This window comes from Triturus cristatus, chromosome 1_2, assembly GCF_964204655.1.
Source record: "Triturus cristatus chromosome 1_2, aTriCri1.1, whole genome shotgun sequence".
NCBI lineage: Eukaryota > Metazoa > Chordata > Amphibia > Caudata > Salamandridae > Triturus > Triturus cristatus.
In genome coordinates, this window is record NC_140580.1 from 430622789 (window position 1) to 430646226 (window position 23438).

Consider the following 23438-nt stretch of genomic DNA (forward strand, 5'->3'; position numbering starts at 1 on the left):
TTTTTTCCTGGTGTTTGAATGGTTTTTGACTAGTCTGGCTGGGATCCTGCTATCCAGGACCCCATCCTATCTGCTTACTCCCTTAAATGACTGGTGTGCATATTAGATGCACTAGTGGTTGGATACTGTGGTACCTTGTGAGCCCCTAGTATATGGTACCTTAGGTACCATGGGCATAGGTACTTCACAGGCCTACCAGGGGCTGAAGCATGTATTATGCCACCCCTGGGAAGCAGACTAAATCTGACACCTCAGGCCTGCTACTGCAGCCTGGGTGAGGTAGTGTTAGCACTCCTCACAGAGGTATAGGTTCCTATATCTCACCATACACACACATATAAACCTATCAGTCACCCCTAAGGCACGCCCTATCAATCCTGAGGGCAGGGTGCTTGGTTTACAATGTGAGGGGGTGCCTCTGCCTGAGCAGGGCCCCTCTGAAGCTGGCAGGGTCTATTCCCTGTGGCTGTTTGTGGATGCGGTTAAACCATATACTCTTAAGTGCATTATAACCTCCCGGTTAATGCTAACTTTGGAATGACTGCATCAAAACATGTCGTGTTTGGTGTCAAACATCTTTGAATCATACCCCCACACCAGTAACTGGTGTGGGAGTATGATCCCACCTTTCTAGAGGGGATGACATGTACCTACTGTGGTAACACAGTAGAAATCTGAAAGAGCCCTGGCATCACAAAATGGATGCCACCAGCACAGACACTGGGCTGCTCTCCTGCTGCTGACTGAAACTCGCAGTGGAGGAGGCCCAACAATAGGCATCCTGTCACAGGGAGGTGTCACCACCTTCCAGACAGGATTTAGTGAATTGGAGCTGGGTGGTGCACTCTTAGAGTGCTTTGAAGTCCTGCACTGGGGGAGCAGTAGGCTCCTCTGTGCATATGCCAGCTCAAAACGGTTCAGGGGCTGCCTGCCCCTGCTCTGGCGCGAAACAGAACAAAGGGAAGGGGGTGTAACCACCCACCCCCCTGACCCTCCCAGAGGAGTGGTCATAGAGCTAGTCCCTCCCTTCCTTTTGGTATAAGTTAGGGAAACCTTGCCATTGCAAGTTAGATAACCCTGGATGACGCTTTACAAGAAGAATCCTGGTCCTTCGACGTTCCACTACCGTTGGAAGACGGAGGAATCTCCCTTGGAGTCAAGGAGTGACTCCCCTGCTTGGCAGGCACCAAACACTTCACTCAACGGTCGCAAACTTTCCCACTCCCGCCGGAGTCCGAAGTCCCTGCAGCCCCGGAAGTGGATTTCCTGACCTCTCGTCGGCCATTGTGAGTCCCCAGCGAAGCTGTGGTGTCTGGACCCCATGAGTGACGAGGAACTGCAATACTTGGGAACCGTGCACTATTGTCGAGTGCAATCCCTTCACGATGTTCTACAAACTTGTGCTTTGGACCACGTGTGGCCCAAGCCTCCAGGAGGTTTTGTAGCTAAAATCAGAGGCCTACCCCGTCCTGAGTGGTTCAGTGACTTAATATCGAGAGACAAAATATTGACTACACAAAATATCGACGCCAAAATATAGAAAGACAGAATATCGACTCCCTATCTACAAACAGGTAAGTACTAAAATATCGATTCCAAAATATAGAATGTTAAAATATAGTTAGCTAAAATATCGATTTTTTTTAAATGTATTAAAAATAATATAAAAGTAATTATTTATTAAAAACAATTAAATAAAACATACATAATATAATATAAAAAAGCTTAAAATGTAAACATAATAGAAGTAATGTAAATAAAGTAGAGATTTTGTTGGATAGTGAGAGCGTAAAAATTACTAATCCCACTCCAGTGACTGCAACAGTAGGCAAAGCGTTGGATAGCGTAGGGGTAAAAATTACTATTCCCACTCCAATGAGTGCAACAGTAGGGAAAGCGTTGGATAGCGGGAATGGAAAAATTACTATTCCCACTCCAGTGAGTGCAACAGTAGGGAAAACGTTGGATAGCGTAGAGGTACAAATTACTATTCCCACTCCAGTGAATGCAACAGTAGGGAAAACGCTGGATAGTGTAGGGGTAAAAATTACTATTCCCACTCCAAAGAGTGTAACAGTAGGGAAAGTGTTGGATAGCAGGAGGGTAAAAATTACTATTTCCACTCCAGTGAGTGCAACAGTAAGGAAAGAGTTGGATAGTGGGAGGGTAAAAAATACTATTCCCACTCCTGAGAGTGCAAAAGTAGGGAAAGTAATGATTTATTTTTAAAATAAGATTACATTAATTATCAATACCAATAAAAAGTTAATTAAAAATAATTACCAATTAATAACCATCAATTACCATAGAAAAAAATTAATTAGCAATTAATAAAAATTAATTACCAATTAATACAAATTAATTACAAATTACCAATTAATTATCAATTATCAATACACATAAATAAAAAAAATAATATTTGCTTTATTACAATTAATTTACTTCCCACCCAATTCCCCTATAAACCCACAACCCACTCCCAATAATAAAAAATACAATTAACATTATCAATTAATCAATTAATAAAAATAATTTTGAAATTAATAAAAGTTAATTAGCAATTCATACAAATTATTTACCCATTAATACAAATTAATTACCAATTAATTATCAATACACATAAATAAAAAAATAATTATTTACTTTGTTACAATTAAATTACTTCCCACCCAATTCCCCTACAAACCCACAACCCGCTCCTAATAATAAAAAATAGAATTAACATAATTATCAATTAATCAATTAATATAAATTAATTACCAATTAATAACAATTAATTATCAATTAATAATTAATTATCAATCAATTATCAAAACATATAAATATAATTAATATTTATTAAACATAATTAAATTACTTCCCACCCTATTCCCCTATAAACCCACAACCCGCTACGGAATTAAATTACGCAAAAATTAAATTACATAACATTCATTAATCAAAAAAATGTACCACAACGATGAGGGTCCTGCACCCATGTGCACAGGGAGTCACTTCCTCAAAATATTTAAATTACCAGTGCTCAATTAACGAATGGTCACCGTTAAACCATCCCTACATTGAAATCATAACATTCATTAGTTTAAATAAATTAAACATACATTACAAAAATAATATATAATTTTAACACATATACTTCCATACATAACACTAAAAAAAAATCGATATTATAGATATCTATATTTTTAAATTCGATATTATGGTAATCTATATTTTAAAATTCGATATTATGGAATTCTATATTTTTTAATTCTATATTATGGAAATCGATATTTCGTACCCCATTTTCGATATTCTGACCTATCTATATTTTGATAATTCGATATTCTGTCCACTCTATAATTTAACTTCGATATTCTGGGCAGTCGATATTTTTGAATCGATATTTAGGGTGTTCACCGTCCTGAGTGACCGTGGGCTCCTATAAAGCATTTCCTCATGAGGCATCTTTGCAATCCCTTGCCGGCTGGCTTGTGGGTCCCCTGAAGACTTCTTTACCAAACCAAAGGGCTCTCCTGGTTGCACCAGGCCTGCCCTCCATTACCTTCGCTGGGTGAGTCCCTCAGACGTTGCTGGTCTGCACCATTGACTTTATTCACTTTTCATGAGACTTGCTGTTGCCAAGGCTTGTTGGCTCCAATCCGGTTGCCTACACCTCAGTAAGCTGCAGACGTCGTGGAACACTCCGAATCCAGCTTCTGGTCATTGTTGATCCCTCCTGGACCTCGTGAGCGAAGAGTCAAAATACCCTTGATCACCTGAAATCACCCGACTTCCGTGGGCATCCATCTTCCTGGCCCCGGGTCACTGGCAAGTGACTGTGAAGACTGTCCCTTCCAATTTCAGGTCATCTGCATCTTGAATCCAGCCTTGGATTCCACTGGACACTTCTTCAGTCTTCGCAAGCAGCAAATCTTCTTTGGCTTCCATAGAAAACAGCGACGCGACCCGACACCAAAAGACACCTATGCACCCGGCTTCCCTGGGTGAGGTAACTCGTGCACTCCGGTGCCCTAGTGTGTGTTGGCCCTCGAATTACTTACCTTGTAAGTGGCTTGCTTGTAGACTTCCTCGAAGTACCCTAAAACTTAAAAAATCTAACCGCAACTTGCTCCATTGTAATCAATAGGGAACCCGCGTCTGTGTTCTCACACTGCACGCGACTTCCGTGGGTCCTTTACTTACCTGCTTTGGGTGGATTAGTGAAGCCCCAGCGATTCCCCAGGCCTTGTCTCCCTGCAAGTCGACCTTCCTAAACCTCTTTTTTAGTATATGGTCTGGAACGCCCCTAGGGCTACAGCCATATTTGTGCTTAACTTATTGTGAAACGTTGATATTTGAATGTGTTCCTTGCTTCTAATCTCATAAAGAGATTAGTAGAGTGTGTCTAGAAATAAATACATATATATGTATCTTTTTTTTTAAAATTGTTATTTTTTTATTCATTTTTCCATAGACATGTACAGTTTTAACAGGGTCTGATATCACAAGGTACAACAATATCTCTTATCATATAGCAAATTGACAGTTCCACGAAATCATCATATTAGCCCACACGGAGCCCAGAAGAAAGGCATCTTTCTAAAGCCATTAGTAATTGGAGGGGGTTAGGGAACGACCATAAATGTGCAACCTTACTTGTCTGAATCTGGTTTTTGCTGGGTGTCAACAGGAGTGTCCATCGGTAGCAACAGCGCCAATCATACCCATCCACCTCGCGACATCACCAATGTACATAGATGGTTATAACAGCCTAGCATAAACTCCCAATACCAGCCGCCCAACTGCAGAAGTGATACATTTTCACCCCCCGTACTGTCTATTAGGAATTCGCTGCGGCTTCTGTAATATCATCATTAGTAACATCATTGTTTACAGTTGGATGTGACAGGAGATAACTTTTAAGGGGTCCCCAGATATCCACGGGTTTAGAGGCGGTAGGTAGAAGCTCCGCGTATCTGAGCAGAGTGTCCTGACAGTGTATCATGTCTTGTATCCATTCTTTAAATTTGGGGGCTCTGCCTCTCCCCCAACGACAGGCCACTCGTCTTTTTGCCAATAAAAGAGCCAAAGTTATGAATCTACGATACGGGCTCTTGATTGTTTTGGTGTACCCCAGTAGTGCCTGTGTTGGAGATGGATTTAGATGGGTGTCAATCATCTCAGACAGGCCCGAGTAAACCTGCTGCCAATATCTAGAAATGTCAGGGCATCCCCAAGCCAGATGTAGGAAGTCCGCTGCTGGCGCGTGACAGCGCCCACAGAGGTCACCCTCTCGGAGGCCAAACCTGCACATCTGAGCGGGAGTGCAATAAAGTCTGTGCAAGAATTTGTAGTGAATAATCCTAAATCTACTGCTGGATGAGATCTGCTCAGTCTGTTGGCAGCAATAGCACCAAAGCTCGTCTTCCAGGAGTGTGCCCAGTTCCTCCTCCCATTTAGTGCGTGCTTTACAGGGCCCAAGATCAAGTGAGGTGTGGATCGTGTGATATAGTTTAGAGACCGCGTGTGCAGGGGAGTAAACTTGGAGCAGCTGGTGCAGTGGCACCAACGTGGGTGGTTCATTAGGGTACGTCTCAGTAATCGCCTGAATCCCACTGCGTAGCCGGATATATAGAAATATATCCATGGGTGTAGGTGTCAGGTCCCCAAACATTTGTGCTAATGAACGAAAATGGCCCCCCTGATACAGTTCTCCCCATGTCTTAATTTTAAGTTTGGTCATCATGTTTTTGAATATTTGTTCCTGTAGTAGAGGTAATGAAGGGTGGTATGCTAGTGGGAGCAATGGGGAATAGACTAGCGACGTCTTGACTGTGCGCGCAATGTGCCGCCAAGCAAGAATGGAGCTAGAGATGGGAGTCTGATACCCAGCCTGTGTCTCAGGTTTACTAAATAATGCCCCTGCAAGCGGGATGGGATCCGGCAGCCTATGTTCGACCACCACCTGGGGCATAAAAGGGGGGGATGGATCCAATAGTAGACGAATTGTGCCTGTGCGCTCTGATAATATAGCTCAAAGTCCGGTAAATCAAAGCCTCCCTGCGCAAATGGGCGGGTCAACAGATCCCATCTCAACCGCAGCCACTTACCTCCCCAGACCAACCGGATGAGTTCAGATCGCAAGAATTTGAAAAAAGACTTTCCCGGGTGATAAGGAATGTTGAGAAAGAGGTAAAGGAGTTTTGGGAGAATGACCATCTTAATGAGTGACGCACGACCTGCCATGGAGAGAGGGAGCGTGATCCATCTGGTCACGCACGTCTGAATAAGGTCCATCGCACGGCCATAGTTCAGCCGCATTAGTTCCTCTCGATCTCGAGAGATCAGTATTCCCAGATATCTGACGTCACTGTCGCACCACTGCAGAGGATAATCAAGGGAGAAGGGTTGCGCCGCCACTGTGAGTGGGTAAATAGTAGATTTTCCCCAATTAATGTGAATACCTGACAGTACAGCGAAACGTATAAATTCTCTCAAGATGAGGTTAAGATTGACTGAAGGATCTCTGATGTAGAGCGTAATGTCATCTGCGTAAAGGGATATCAGAACCTGTCTCTGGAAGCAACGCAGAGCCTAGTCTCGGTGGTGTTGCCGGAGTCGGGCAGCTAAGGGTTCAATGGCCAGAGCAAATAAAAGAGGAGACAAGGGGCAACCCTGACGAGTGCCCCTGGATTTCTCAAAGGCCTCGAATATACGACCGTTAATACCCACCCTGGCCACGGGTTTATGATTAAGTATCGTGATCCATCTCAAGAATCCTATGGGTAGACCCATGTTGCGCAGTATACCAAGGAGGTAGTCCCATTCCAATGAATCGAAGGCCTTGGTGGCGTCTAAGAAGACTGCCACCATTGGTAAGTCAGGGTCGACATTCTGCAGGATAGAGAATAAGGTACGCAGGTTATGTGAGGTAGCTCTGCCGAGAATAAATCCCGCTTGATCGGATAGCACCAGTCCCTCTATCAGTAACTTCAGGCGATTAGCTAGTACCTTAGTTAAGATCTTAGCATCGCAGTTGATCAAGGATAGGGGACGATAAGAATCGCAGCACTGTGGCTGTTTCCCAGGTTTAAGCAAGGAGGTGATTAAAGCCTCCTGCATCGATGGTGGGAGTGCTCCAGACTCATGGGCCTCGTGGAAGACCTCCCGAAGCACTGGCGCCAGTATGTCCACATAGGCCTTGTAGAAGTCTATAGGCAAACCATCTAGCCCCGGCGCTTTTCCGGATGCCATCTGCCCTATTGCATCTCTGATTTCATCCAGTCCTATAGGTGCCGCTAACAACTCTCTTTGATGGTCTGACAGCCATCCCAAAGTGAGCTCACTCATGTAGTCATCCATTTCCAAGGTACCCACCCTGGTAGTGGTATAGAGCGATGCATAGTGTGTAGTGAAAGCGGCCATGATTGATTGTGTGTCGTGTAGAAGTTCCCCTCCATCACCCTCCAACTCCATGATAAGATTAGAGCGCCGTGGGGGCCTCACGACTCCCGCCAGAGACTTCCCCGGGCGTTCTCCCTCTCCGTACGCCCTGGCCTTAAAATATTTACTGCAAAAGTTAGCCTCTCTATCAGCAGTGGATTTATAGTCAGTCAATGCTATTCTGTATTGAATTTGTGTATCTACATTGGTGGCGAAGTCCGTTTGGGTTTCCAAATTGTGCAATGTGCACTCCAGTTTATATAGCGTGTTTCGCAGCGCTCGCAATACCCCCGAGCTCTTGGAGATGCAAACACCCCGGATCGTGACTTTCAGCGCCTCCCACATAGTTGCCATGCACTCCACCGATCCCTTATTATGTAAGAGTAAGTCCTCCATGTCATGTCCCAGTTCTGTTCGGAAGAGTTCATCAAGTAAAATGTTGGGCTGTAATCTCCATGTAGGAGGTTTCCCCACTACGTCTAGTAACCAGAATTTAGCCATAACTGGGGAGTGATCTGAGAAAGTGCGATCTACATGTTGTACCGCTGACAAACCGGGGCCAGCCCCCGAGAGATTAAGATGTAGTCCAATCTAGCCCAGGAAGCGTGTGCAGTATTCCAGTGTGTGCCTTCTGTCAATATAGGGTGTAGGTGCCGCCAAGCGTCTATGACGTCTTGGTTGTCGCATATGTCCCTCAGATATCTATACGTGTTGGTGTAGTGATGTGCAGAGGGGTTCGATCTATCCATGACTGGATTAAGAACTGCATTAAAGTCACCTCCCCATATCATGTGTGTCGATCCTATATCTCGTATCTTATTCCAGACAGCCATAAAACTGCTAGGGTCATCGTAATTTGGACCATAAGAGCAGGCCAAGGTGATAGTTTCATTGCCAATCCTGCCCCACATTAAACAGTATCGCCCCTCCCGGTCAACCGCCTCTCCCAAAGGAGTGTAGGGGATATGTCTTTTTATCAGTATAGCAGTACTAAGGGGGGATGGTATCTCTCATCAAAAATCAGGCATTTTTACATGAGCATTGAAGGCCTCCAAATGTTATTTAATTCACTTCCCGGGGTGGAAAAACACTGTTTAAGGCCTCAGAGTGAGTAAACTGGCCATTTTCATTCACTTTTACCCATTCAACAAATCTTGCATTTAGGGCCCCTGGAAGCATGAAAATCACTTTTAACATGATCATTTTATCTCTTAAAGTGATGATCCACGTACAAATGTGAGATGTAGTTCATAAATGCAACATTTGAAAACTGACCTTATTTTTTATCTTTCTGAAGCATGTCATAATGGGGGGGTGTTATCTCTTTTGTCAAAAATCGGGCATTTATTCTTGAACATTAAATGCCTCCAAATGTTATTTAGTTCACTTACCATGGTGAAGAAACACTCTTTGAGATCTCAGAGTGAGTAAATTGGTCCTTTTCATTCACTTTGACACACTCCACAAATCTTGCTTTTATGCCCTATGGAAGCATGAAAATCACTCTAAACAGCTCATTTTATCTCTAAAAGTGATTCTCCACGTACAAATGTGAGATGCAGTTTAAAGACGCAACATTTGAAAACGGACCATTTTTTTTATTTTCTAAAGCATGTTGAAAGGGGTGATGTTCTCTCTTTCGACAAAAATCAGGGTTTTTTGCTTGAACATTAAAGTCCTCCAAATGTTATTCAATTCACTTCCTGGGGTTGAGAAACAATTTTTAAGGCCTCAGAGTAAGTACATTGGCCATTTTCATTTACTTTTACCCATGCGTTTAGGACCCCTGGAAGAATGAAAATCACTTTTAACATGCTCATTTTATCTTTAAAAGTGATGATCCACGTACAAATGTGAGATGCAGTTAAAAAATGCAACATTTAAAAATAGACCTTTTTTTTACCTTTTAGAAGCATGTCCTAATGGGGGGGTGTTATCTTTTTGGTCAAAACCAGGCGTTTTTGCTTGACCATTAAAGTCCTCCAAATGTTATTTCATTCCCTTCCCGGAGTGGAGAAACACTTTTTGAGACCTCAGAGTGAGTAAATTGGCCTTTTTCATTCACTTTTACCCATTCCACAAATCCTGCGTTTAGGGCCCCTAGAAAATCATTTTTACCATGATCATTTTATCTCTAAAAGTGATGATCCACGTACAAATATGTGAGTTAGTTACAAAATGCTACATTTGAAAACAGACATTTTTTTTTTACCTTTCAGTAGCATGTCGTAAGGGGGGGTTTATCTCTTTCATCAAAAATAGGACGTTTTTACTTGAACATTAAATACCACCAAGGGGTCGATTCCGATCCTGTATATTTTTGTCCCGTACGACTCGTATCCGTATTTTTTTCCGTACGAATTGTACAAATCACGTCCGACCCGTGAAGTACGATTCGTACGGGAAAAAGTACATACAGATCAGCCCAATCCATACGAATCAGATCGGGAAAAGTTGTACGAGACGTACCCGGACACTTTTCCGTACGAATCGTAAAAATGCAGTCCGACCGGCTTTCCGATTTACGATTTGTATGGAAAAGGTCCGTCCCGTACACGGGGAATGACTTGAACATATGCAATGTCTGTGTATGCACCGTACAGTAGCAATGTCGGTGAACGCACCGTACATAGCAATGGGGGTGTACGCACCGTACATAGCAATGGGGTTGTACGCACCTTACATACCAATGAGGGTGTACGCACCGTACATAGCAATGGGGGTGTACGCACCGTACATAAGCGATGGCGCTGTACGCACCGTACATAGCAATGGGGGTGTACGCACCGTACATAGCGATGGGTGTGTCCGCACCGTACATAAGCGATGGCGGGGTACGCACCATACAGAGCAATGGGGGTGTACGTACCATACATAAGCGATGGAGGTGTACGCATCATACATAGCAATGGGGGTGTACGCACCTTACATAGCAATGGGGGTTTACGCACCGTACATAAGCGATGGCAGGGTATGCATCGTACAGAGCAATGGGGGTGTACGCACCGTACATAAGCGATGGCGGTGTATGCACCATACAGAGCAATGGGGGTGTACACACCGTACATAAGCGATGGCGGTGTATGCACCGTACATAGCGATGGGAGTGTACGCACCCTACATAAGCGACGGTGGTGTACGCACCGTACATAGCGATGGCAGTGTACGCACCGTACAGAGTAATGGGGGTGTACGCACCGTACATAAGCGATGGCGGTGTATGCACCATACAGAGCAATGGGGGTGTACACACCGTACATAAGCGATGGCGGTGTATGCACCGTACGTAGCGATGGGAGTGTACGCACCGTACATAAGCAACGGCGGTGTACGCACCGTACATAGCGATGGCAGTGTTCGCACCATACATAGCAATGGCGGTGTGAAATGCATACCCGTACGTGTACGCACTAGTAGTACACGTACGTGTACTACTAGTACGTACCCGTAAGGGGATCGCACTAGTAGTACACGTACCTGTACACACTACTACTAGTGCGTACCCGTAAGGGGATCACGCTAGTAGTACACGTACATGTACTACTAGTGCGTACCCGTAAGGGGATCGCAATAGTAGTACACATACGTGTACTACTAGTGCGATCCCCTCACGGGTACGCAATAGTAGTACACGTACGTGTACTACTAGTGCGTACCCGTAAGGGGATCGCAATAGTAGTACACGTACCTGTACACACTAGTAGTACACGTACGTGTACTACTATTGCGATCCCCTTACGGGTACGCAATAGTAGTACACTTACGTGTACTACTAGTGCGTACCCATAAGGGGATCGCAGTAGTAGTACACGTACCTGTACGCACTAGTAGTACGTGTACTACTAGTGCGTACCCATAAGGGAATTGCAATAGTAGTACAGGTACGTGTGCTACTAGTGCGTTCCCGTAAGGGGATCGCACTAGTAGTACACGTACGTGTACTACTGGTGCGTACCCGTAAGGGGATCGCACTAGTAGTACAGGTACGTGTACTATTAGGGCGTGTAGGAGAGTAGGGTCTGCAATCCTATGATCACCCAGATTTTTTGCTTTTGCTTCATTGGTTTATGACTTTCCCCGGCTGTGGGCCTGCCAATCAGACCCACAGCCTAGCTGTTCTCTCTCGAAATTAAACACATGTACATTAGGTGCATCCACCAATCGGAACTGGGCCGCCTTGTCAGTCCCTGTCTCAGCATACCACAGGTATCCAGGGCACCGGTGTACCCAGGGCCTACCAGGGGCTGCAGCATGTATTATGCCACCCCTGGAATGGCCGCCCAAATCTGACACAACTGGCTGCACGACAGCTGGGGCAACGTGGTGTAATCACCCGTTGCTGTAGGTGTAGTATTCCCACACCTAACCCTAAAATGGACACATGGATTCCTATCAGTCACTCCTATGGCAGGCCTTATCAATCCTGAAGGCAGAGTGCAGGGAACCATGTGGGACGGTGCTCTGGCGCGAGCTGAGCCCGTCGACGGCTGGCGGAACCAAGTCCTAATAGCCGTTCCATGGTGACGCGGGCCAACTACTTTTAAATGCATTATAATCCTCGCGGTTATTTGCTAACTTTGGCATCGCATCACCTACACATGTCGAGTAAGGTGTCATACGAATCGGAATACGAACCCCTCGCCAGTTCTGGCTATGGGGTTAGCATTCCCCCCTTTTAGAGGGGCACGACATGGAAGTAACCTTGAACCCCGGTTAAAGTTGACTCAAGCCTCAGCATCACGAAATGGATGCTGCCACCAGACACAAGTCTGACCTCCTGCTGCTGGGAGACCTTCCAGCGAGGGGAGCTTGGACAAAGGGTTTCCTGTCGAGGGCGGTGTTAGCACCATCCCAGACAGGGTTTGTGTATCCCAGGTAGGCAGGGCTGAAAGGAAGGTGATTGCCAGTGGCACCCCGGTGCTCACTGTGCATAGCCCGGCTCAAACCAGTTTCGGGGGCACACCAACCCCTGAGCTGGGGCGAAGCCGGACAAAGGAGAGGGGTGTAACCACCCCCCTCCTGGCTCCACCCATAGGTAGAACCTAGTCACGGGCCAGCCCCTTTTCTTAGAATAAAGGTAGGAGCGAGTCCCCTTCCCAAATTGGATAATTCTGAATCTTGAACTACTTTCCACGAAAGGAACTCTTGACTATTTCTGAAGACTCTCCCTTGTGGCTAAGGAGTAGCCACCCTGCACCAGCAGGCACCACCTAAGCGCTTGCGGTTTGCTGTAAGTCTCTCCTACGGATCAAGACTGCCCAGCTCGACGAGACCCGAGTTCCCTGCCATCTCTGACCTTTTACCTCCCTCATCAGCCCAGCTGAGAGTCGTAGGTGTGACGAGACTTGCGGGACCGGTCATCTTCAGAACCTGCACAACGCTTATCTAGCACGCCCACCGAGGGACCCTCGAGTGAGTGCACCTAGGGTTGAGAAGCCCTAACCTTGAGCAGCTCCAGCACCGAAGTCTGCCGCCCCAGCATCCACGAGATCTGCGTGGGGGCCCTTCCACTCCTTGCTGTTCACACCGCGTTGTTCGACCACTTGCCGACCGGCGTGTGGCCCTCTTCACGACGCACCACGATTGTTTCATCACTAGTCTGGTTGCTCCAGACTGGCTCTTGCTCCCCTTCAACAGAGGAGTACCACGGACCCTCCGGGTCCACTCCAGACGCCAGCTTGACTCCACCGCGTGGGTTTGCCACTGCCAAGATCCGCTGCCCCATTCCTGGGCCCAGCATCATCGACAGCAGATACCTTCGTGGGACAGCTCGCCCTCCATCCTGGTCGCCGCCGCGCCTCCTGGTCCGAGGGACAGCCGAGTCCGACGTCATCCACTCACCTGGTCGAGGTGACTTCAGCCGGTACGCTCCTGGTGCCCACACGATCGCTGGCTAGCGGTTGAGAACTGAGTCCCCTCTGCTTTCAGGTTTCCTTCAACACCGATCCAGGCTTGGATCTCGCGGAACATCGACACTGGTCGCCTGCCAGCAACTCTTCTTTCAGGCTCCTGAGACTACAACGAGGACTTCCGACATCTTGCCGAACCTTCCACAGCCGCAGCCTCTGGGCTAGGTAACTCGAGCATTTCGGTGCTCCATCGCAGGTTCGCTTTACAAGTGTCCAGTTCCTTTTCGTTTAGTCCCACTGATCGGATCACTCCGGAATCAGTAACTTTAGACGTTCTAACTCTCCCCTTCCACTTGCAGTGTAATGGTTTCGTGCCCTCGGGCATTTGTGTAAATTGTGCAACCAGAAGTATTTTCCTAAGAGTTTTGTATTGTGCTTAGCTCCCTGACTCATAAAGAGCCAGGGTAGTCTTGTTATAAATAAATATCCTTTATTTTCATAACAACTTGTGTGGTGTCCTTTCACTTGGTGTTCAAGGGGTATATGTGATGGTAAACAGCTGGCTTAACACGCCCTCTAGAGTTTAGCCTAAGACTGCTCGTATCCACGCTACTAGGATAGCTGGTCTATGAGGTTGACTTACAACCAATCATCAATAAGGGTTGTTTGGAATGATACACAGTGATCACTAGAATAGTGAGCACTACATATCAGGCCAACTTCTCACATTGGTGAGCAGCGGTTGGGATTTGAGCTTGCTGTTGTTTTACCACACACGTATCCTAAGAATATCGCAGTGAAAGATCACATAAGTACCCAGGTACATATAACTTAACTTAGAATACTCCGAGTTCTACTGAACCGGCTGTTGTAGTGTAACAGGGCTTAGCACACCCTGACTACAACTCTTAGCAAGGGATCAGTAGGTAAACACATAGTGTAGGTAGGTGCATCACTTACACCTCACTAGAAAAGCATGTCGGTCCACGGAGAGTCTTCGCAGACTCCCTTAGTGGTCAGTGACCCTCCACAGGTCGTGTCACGATATGCAGCTCTTAGCTTCAAGGAGATGAGACAACTGTGTGCCTCCAGGAAGCTAAACCAGGGTTCTAACCCTACCATCGCATTTCTGATAGGTCTCTTAGAGACGTACGATGCCAGGAGGTCCTCTAACACAGGTCCCCCCGATGCTGATGGGAACATGCCTCCCTTAGAGGGAACCCTCGGTGACCCAGACCTCGACCTCCACACAGAGGAGGAGGACGAGGAGGAGTTATCAGGAGACGAGGCGGACAAAGGTCCAGTGGTAGTCGGCAGGCTTACAAGGACCAACTTAAGCAGGCATGAGAGTGGAACTGGGGGAGCCCCGGGCCCACGCTCAAGCAGGCCTAACCTTGGGAACGGACGAGCTAGGTCTCTCTCCAGAGGCTCTGGCAGATCGGTTCATACACATGTCTCTCGGGCATCTTCTCGGAGAGGAATGACGTCTCCTCAGAGAAGGGAGCATGAAGCGAAGATGAGGGAAGTCAATCTGAGGATCGAGCGGGAAGAACTCGCCCTCGCCAAAGAAAGACTTGCCCTGGCCCGAGAGCAGAAATTAAGTGGGTTAGATCCCACTGGTGGCAGCATTCTCAATAGAGAGAAAGACAGGGGTATAGACACTAGACACCTGAGTAAAATAGTGCCCCCCTTTAAACAAGGGGACGACATCCACAAGTGGATAACTGCCTTGGAGAGGGCCTGCACTGTCCAGTGCGTCCCCCCAAGTCAGTGGGCAGCTATACTGTGGCTTTCCTTCGAAGGTAAAGGAAGGGACAAGCTCCTCACTACTAGAGCTGAGGATGCTAACAACTACCAAGTCCTGAAGAACACACTGATTGATGGGTTCGGCTTAACCACGGAACAGTACCGGGTGCTGTTCCGGGACACCCAGAAAATTCAGTCTCAGGATTGGACTGACTTCGTCGATTGTGCCACTAAGGCTTTGGAAGGTTGGTTGCTGGGTAGCAAGGTTACTGATTACACAGGATTGTACAATCTTATCATGCGAGAACAGATTTTAAACAACTGTCAGAACCAATTGTTGCATCAGCACCTTGTCGACTCGGATCTGACCTCTCCCCAAGAATTGGGAAAGAAGGCAGACAGATGGGTCAGAACAAGGGTCAAGCAGAACCAGAACCAGAACCAGGGTGGTCAGAAGAAAGCAGACCAGAAGGGTAGTAACAAGAACGAACAAAATGACCAGAAGTCTTCGACAGGTCCCCAACAAACCAAAGAGGGTGGGGGTCAGGCTTCCCAGAAGAAGAAGACTCAAGAAGGCCAGTCAAAAAGGTGGTGCCAATACTGTAAAAGTAAGACTCACTGGTTTAGTGAGTGCACCAAGAAAGGAGGGCAAACTCCTGCCACTGCAGCCCCTAAGGCACCTGCACCCCCTAGTACAGTCAGCAGTGGTAGTGCGCCTCCCAAGGCATTAGTTGGGTTAACCTTGGGAACCGAGGGGAGTGACGACTTAGTCAGTACGCTCACTCAGGCCGTCCTTGTCTGTACAGGGGATATGGATATGTCCCCTGATGCCAGTCCCAATACTTTGGGCAAATACAGACAGACACCTTTGATCAATGGAAAAGTGGCTCAGGCCTACAGGGACACTTGTGCCAGTGTCACCATGGTGACGCCTAACTTTGTGGACCCTGGACAGATCATGCTAGGTACCGATTACCTAGTGACCAATGCCAGCAACGTCACTACCAATCACAGTATGGCAGTTGTTGATTTCTCCTGGGGAGGGGTAAGTGGCCCGAAAAAGGTTGTGGTTAGTTCAGACCTCCCCGTAGAATGTCTGTTGGGCAATGATTTGGAAACGTCACAATGGTCAGAAGTGGAGCAGAGGACTCACATGGAAATGTTAGGCTTGCCAGCACATGTCCTTGCTGTGACCAGGTCACAGGCCAAAAGATGCCCCACTGAACAGGTGCTGGATCCTGGAAGAACGGACCAGACACCTTCCAAGAAAAGGAGCAGTAAGGGTAAGGCTTCGCCTTCCCCCTTGCCCCAGGTCGTGGATCAAGTCTCTGAGGAGGCTGACCTTAAAGAACTGAGGGAAACTGAGCCGCAAGAGCTTGAACCTGGTCAGGTTGAGTTTCTGGGCTCAGGGGGACCCTCCAGGGAAGACCTGGGGAAGGCGCAGTTAGACTGCCCCTCACTTGAACCCCTCAGACAGCAGGCTGCTGCTGAGGCTGCAGGGAACGCCACAGGTACCCACAAAGTGTACTGGGACGATGGACTCCTGTACTCCGAGGCAAGAGACCCCAAACCTGGCGCGACCAGGAGGCTGGTCATCCCCTTGTCTCTGAGAGGTTTCCTTCTTACCTTGGCCCACGAGATTCCCCTTGCAGGTCACTTAGGCCAGAATAAGACTTGGGACAGAATTGTTCCACACTTTCACTGGCCCCACATGTCCGAAGATACGAAGGAGTTTTGCCGCTCCTGTGTCACTTGCCAAGCCAGTGGTAAGTCAGGTGGCACGACAAAGGCCCCCCTCATACCCTTTGAACGAGTGGGGATCGACATTGTCGGACCAATGGAACCCCAGACAGCATCAGGGCACAAGTTTATACTGGTGGTGGTTGACCACGCCACTAGGTATCCTGAAGCTATTCCACTTAGGACCACTACAGCACCTGTGGTGGCACGGGCCCTACTTGGAGTGTTCTCCAGAGTGGGCTTCCCTAAGGAGGTCGTCTCAGACAGAGGTGCAAACTTCATGTCGGGATATCTGACTGCAATGTGGAAGGAGTGTGGTGTCAACTACAAGTTCACCACACCCTATCACCCACAATGCAATGGGCTTGTTGAGAGATTCAACAGGACCCTAAAAGGGATGATTCACGGACTACCTGAAAAGCTTCGGCGGAGATGGGATGTCCTGATACCCTGCCTCTTGTTCGCCTACAGAGAGGTCCCGCAGAAGGGGGTTGGCTACAGCCCTTTTGAGCTTCTGTTCGGACATCCTGTAAGGGGACCCCTTTGTTTGGTAAAGGAAGGATGGGAGAGACCTCTCAGAAAGCCGGCATCGAACATTGTGGACTATGTACTCGGTCTCCGCTCGCGGATGGCGGAGTACATGGAAAAGGCGTCTAAAAACCTTGAGGCGAGCCAAGAATTACAGAAAGCTTGGCACGACCAAAAGGCTGTCCTGACTGTGTACCAGCCTGGACAGAAGGTGTGGGTGCTGGAGCCAGTGGCCCCAGCAGCACTCAAAGACAAATGGTCTGGGCCCCACACGATCATTGAGCAAAAGGGAGAGGTCACCTACTTGGTAGACCTGGGAACTCCCCGGAGCCCCCACAGGGTGCTCCATGTAAACAGGCTCAAGGCATATGTCGACAGGGAGGGCATGGGCTTGCTCATGGCCACAGACGAGGGACAGGAGGAGGAGAGTGACCCTCTCCCGGACCTGCTCTCTCAGAACCCTGACGATGGGTCAGTAGATGGTGTTGTCTTTTGTGGCAGCCTCTCTGGACATCAACAAAAAGATTGTAAACAGGTTCTTCAATCCTTTCGACATATGTTCTCTCTGACGCCCAGTCAGACCAATTGGTGTACCCATGAGGTCGACACTGGGGACAGTCTGCCCGTAAAGAGTAAAATCTATCGGCAACCTGATCATGTCAGAGACTGCATCAAGACGGAGGTGCAGAAAATGTTGGAGCTGGGAGTCATTGAACCCTCGGACAGCCCCTGGGCTAGTCCCGTAGTTCTCGTGCCGAAACCTCACACCCAGGGCGGTAAGAAAGAGATGAGGTTTTGCGTGGACTACAGAGGTCTCAATGCAGTCACTAAGACTGACGCCCACCCAATACCAAGAGCAGACGAACTTATCGACCGGTTGGCTTCGGCCAGCTACTTAAGTACGTTTGACCTGACAGCCGGGTATTGGCAAATCAGGCTAGCTGAGGAGGCCAAGCCCAAAACAGCATTTTCTACCCCGGGTGGGCATTATCAGTTCGTGGTAATGCCCTTTGGTTTGAAAAATGCACCTGCCACCTTCCAAAGGCTGGTGAATCGAGTTCTCACTGGGTTGGACGACTTCTGTGCGGCGTATCTGGACGATATCGCTGTCTTTAGCTCAACCTGGGAGGATCACCTGGTCCACCTGAGGAAAGTGTTAGAGGCCCTGCAAAAGGCAGGCCTCACTATCAAGGCCACTAAGTGCCAGATAGGGCAGACACAGGTTGTATACCTGGGCCACCTTGTAGGTGGAGGCCAGGTTCAACCATTGGAGAGCAAAATACAGGCCATCCAGGACTGGGCTCCTCTAACCACCCAGACTCAGGTTCGAGCTTTCTTGGGCCTGACTGGTTATTACCGGAAGTTTGTCAGAAATTATGGATCCATTGTGACCCCGCTAAACGACCTGACAAGTAAAAAGATGCCAAAAAAAGTTCAGTGGACAGCAAGCTGTCAGAAGTCATTCGATGACCTAAAGCAGGCCATGTGCACAGCACCTATCCTAAAGAGTCCAGACTACTCCAGACCATTCATTGTCCAAACAGACGCTTCGGAGCTGGGTGTGGGAGCTGTTCTATCTCAACTGAATTTTGATGGTCATGACCAGCCCATAGCTTTTATTAGCAGGAGGCTGACCCCCAGAGAGAAGAATTGGTCAGCTATTGAGAGGGAGGCCTTTGCTGTGGTTTGGGCCCTGAAGAAGTTGAGGCCATACTTGTTTGGCACTCACTTCAAGATTCAGACCGACCATAAGCCCCTCTTGTGGCTAAATCAAATGAAGGGTGAAAACCCCAAACTACTTAGGTGGTCCATTTCCCTACAGGGGATGGACTTCACAGTGGAGCATAGACCTGGCACTGATCATGGCAATGCAGATGGGCTCTCCAGGTATTTCCACTTAGAGCAAGAAGACTCACCTGGTCAAGGTTAGCTTATTGTCCCAAAGTTTGGGGGGGGGTCATGTAGGAGAGTAGGGTCTGCAATCCTATGATCACCCAGATTTTTTGCTTTTGCTTCATTGGTTTATGACTTTCCCCGGCTGTGGGCCTGCCAATCAGACCCACAGCCTAGCTGTTCTCTCTCGAAATTAAACACATGTACATTAGGTGCATCCACCAATCGGAACTGGGCCGCCTTGTCAGTCCCTGTCTCAGCATACCACAGGTATCCAGGGCACCGATGTACCCAGGGCCTACCAGGGGCTGCAGCATGTATTATGCCACCCCTGGAATGGCCGCCCAAATCTGACACAACTGGCTGCACAACAGCTGGGGCAACGTGGTGTAATCACCCGTTGCTGTAGGTGTAGTATTCCCACACCTAACCCTAAAATGGACACATGGATTCCTATCAGTCACTCCTATGGCAGGCCTTATCAATCCTGAAGGCAGAGTGCAGGGAACCATGTGGGACGGTGCTCTGGCACGAGCTGAGCCCGTCGACGGCTTGCGGAACCAAGTCCTAATAGCCGTTCCATGGTGACGCGGGCCAACTACTTTTAAATGCATTATAATCCTCGCGGTTATTTGCTAACTTTGGCATCGCATCACCTACACATGTCGAGTAAGGTGTCATACGAATCGGAATACGAACCCCTCGCCAGTTCTGGCTATGGGGTTAGCATTCCCCCCTTTTAGAGGGGCACGACATGGAAGTAACCTTGAACCCCGGTTAAAGTTGACTCAAGCCTCAGCATCACGAAATGGATGCTGCCACCAGACACAAGTCTGACCTCCTGCTGCTGGGAGACCTTCCAGCGAGGGGAGCTTGGACAAAGGGTTTCCTGTCGAGGGCGGTGTTAGCACCATCCCAGACAGGGTTTGTGTATCCCAGGTAGGCAGGGCTGAAAGGAAGGTGATTGCCAGTGGCACCCCGGTGCTCACTGTGCATAGCCCGGCTCAAACCAGTTTCGGGGGCACACCAACCCCTGAGCTGGGGCGAAGCCGGACAAAGGAGAGGGGTGTAACCACCCCCCTCCTGGCTCCACCCATAGGTAGAACCTAGTCACGGGCCAGCCCCTTTTCTTAGAATAAAGGTAGGAGCGAGTCCCCTTCCCAAATTGGATAATTCTGAATCTTGAACTACTTTCCACGAAAGGAACTCTTGACTATTTCTGAAGACTCTCCCTTGTGGCTAAGGAGTAGCCACCCTGCACCAGCAGGCACCACCTAAGCGCTTGCGGTTTGCTGTAAGTCTCTCCTACGGATCAAGACTGCCCAGCTCGACGAGACCCGAGTTCCCTGCCATCTCTGACCTTTTACCTCCCTCATCAGCCCAGCTGAGAGTCATAGGTGTGACGAGACTTGCGGGACCGGTCATCTTCAGAACCTGCACGACGCTTATCTAGCACGCCCACCGAGGGACCCTCGAGTGAGTGCACCTAGGGTTGAGAAGCCCTAACCTTGAGCAGCTCCAGCACCGAAGTCTGCCTCCCCAGCATCCACGAGATCTGCGTGGGGGCCCTTCCACTCCTTGCTGTTCACACCGCGTTGTTCGACCACTTGCCGACCGGCGTGTGGCCCTCTTCACGACGCACCACGATTGTTTCATCACTAGTCTGGTTGCTCCAGACTGGCTCTTGCTCCCCTTCAACAGAGGAGTACCACGGACCCTCCGGGTCCACTCCAGACGCCAGCTTGACTCCACCGCGTGAGTTTGCCACTGCCAAGATCCGCTGCCCCATTCCTGGGCCCAGCATCATCGACAGCAGATACCTCCTGGTCCGAGGGACAGCCGAGTCCGACGTCATCCACTCACCTGGTCGAGGTGACTTCAGCCGGTACCCTCCTGGTGCCCACACGATCGCTGGCTAGCGGTTGAGAACTGAGTCCCCTCTGCTTTCAGGTTTCCTTCAACACCGATCCAGGCTTGGATCTCGCGGAACATCGATACTGGTCGCCTGCCAGCAACTCTTCTTTCAGGCTCCTGAGACTACAACGAGGACTTCCGACATCTTGCCGAACCTTCCACAGCCGCAGCCTCTGGGCTAGGTAACTCGAGCATTTCGGTGCTCCATCGCAGGTTCGCTTTACAAGTGTCCAGTTCCTTTTCGTTTAGTCCCACTGATCGGATCACTCCGGAATCAGTAACTTTAGACGTTCTAACTCTCCCCTTCCACTTGCAGTGTAATGGTTTCGTGCCCTCGGGCATTTGTGTAAATTGTGCAACCAGAAGTATTTTCCTAAGAGTTTTGTATTGTGCTTAGCTCCCTGACTCATAAAGAGCCAGGGTAGTCTTGTTATAAATAAATATCCTTTATTTTCATAACAACTTGTGTGGTGTCCTTTCACTTGGTGTTCAAGGGGTATATGTGATGGTAAACAGCTGGCTTAACACGCCCTCTAGAGTTTAGCCTAAGACTGCTCGTATCCACGCTACTAGGATAGCTGGTCTATGAGGTTGACTTACAACCAATCATCAATAAGGGTTGTTTGGAATGATACACAGTGATCACTAGAATAGTGAGCACTACATATCAGGCCAACTTCTCACAGGGCGTACGTAAGGGGATCGCACTAGTAGTACAGGTACGTGTACTACTAGTGCGTACCCGTAAGGGGATCGCAATAGTAGTACAGGTATGTGTACTACTTGTGCGTACCCGTAAGGGGATCGCAATAGTAGTACACGTACCTGTACGCACTAGTAGTACACGTACGCACGTGTACTACTATTGCGATCCCCTTACGGGTACGCACTAGTACTACACGTACCTGTACTACTAGTGCGATCCCCTTACGTACACACTAGTAGTACACGTACCTGTACTACTAGTGCGATTCCCTTACGGGTACGCACTAGTAGTACACATACGTGTACTACTAGTGCGTACAGGTACGTGTACTACTAGTGCGATCCCCTTACGGGAACGCACTAGTAGTGCACATACCTGTACTACTATTGCGATCCCCTTATGGGTACGCACTAGTAGTACACGTACGTGTACTACTACTGCGATCCCCTTATGGGTACACACTAGTAGTACACGTAAGTGTACTACTATAGCGTACCCGTAAGGGGATCGCAATAGTAGTACACGTACGTGTACTACTAGTGCGTACAGGTATGTGTACTACTATTGCGATCCCCTTACGGGTACGCACTAGTAGTACACGTACGTGTACTACTATTGCGTACCCGTAAGGGGATCGCACTAGTAGTACAGGTACGTGTACTACTAGTTCGTACATAAGGGGATCACACTAGTAGTACACGTACCTGTACGCACTAGTAGTACACGTACGTGTACTACTAGTGCGTACCCGTAAGGGGATCGCACCAGTAGTACAGGTACGTGTACTACTAGTGCGTACGAAAGGGGATCGCACTAGTAGTACAGGTACGTGTACTACTAGTGCGTACCCGTAAGGGGATCGCAATAGTAGTACACGTACGTGTACTACTATTGCGATCCCCTTACGGGTACGCAATAGTAGTACACGTACGTGTACTACTAGTGCGCACTTTTTCCTGGTCAAACGCACTGTACAACAGGTGTCGTTGGGGTACGTGTGAAACGCACAGTACCTGTGTGTGGATTTCAAAATTACATAGGGGACTCATAAGGGACAATTGTTAGGCCATAAATGCATGCTGGTTGTCATGGATACTGAGTTTTCAGTTGAAATTTGTCCATCAGGTGTCCTGGAAAAGTCAGTTGGCCACAAAATACAATGTTGCAAAGTGGTTGTTGACTTGACATGATGCTCAAATTTTGAACGATGCAAATGCAGTCACTGGTGTATGTTTAAAGGGATTGGAGTAAACGTACGATGCGAATGATTCAGACCAATCACTATGTACTCCTCAAAATGAATGCCCCTCAGCAAGACAGATATAAGGCAGCCAGAACCCATGAGAGGGCACTTGCCTGCACAACTCAAGAGTCGACAACACTGCTGCTGTCTCTGCTTCCTCTGGCCATGTCACGTGCTGTGGAGAGGGCCCAGCCATTCACCCTGGAGGAGAATAAGGCGTTGCTGGACGTCCTCCTCCCACAGTACACCAGCCTGTATGGGAGACCAGGGGAGCAGGTGAGTGCTGACTCCACTACCTTTGCCTACGCACCTGTTGTGTGACAGTCAATATAGTGTCCAGGTGGGACACACATGCAATGTTGTTTAGAGTGTGTCCCGGGGGGGTCATGTGTAT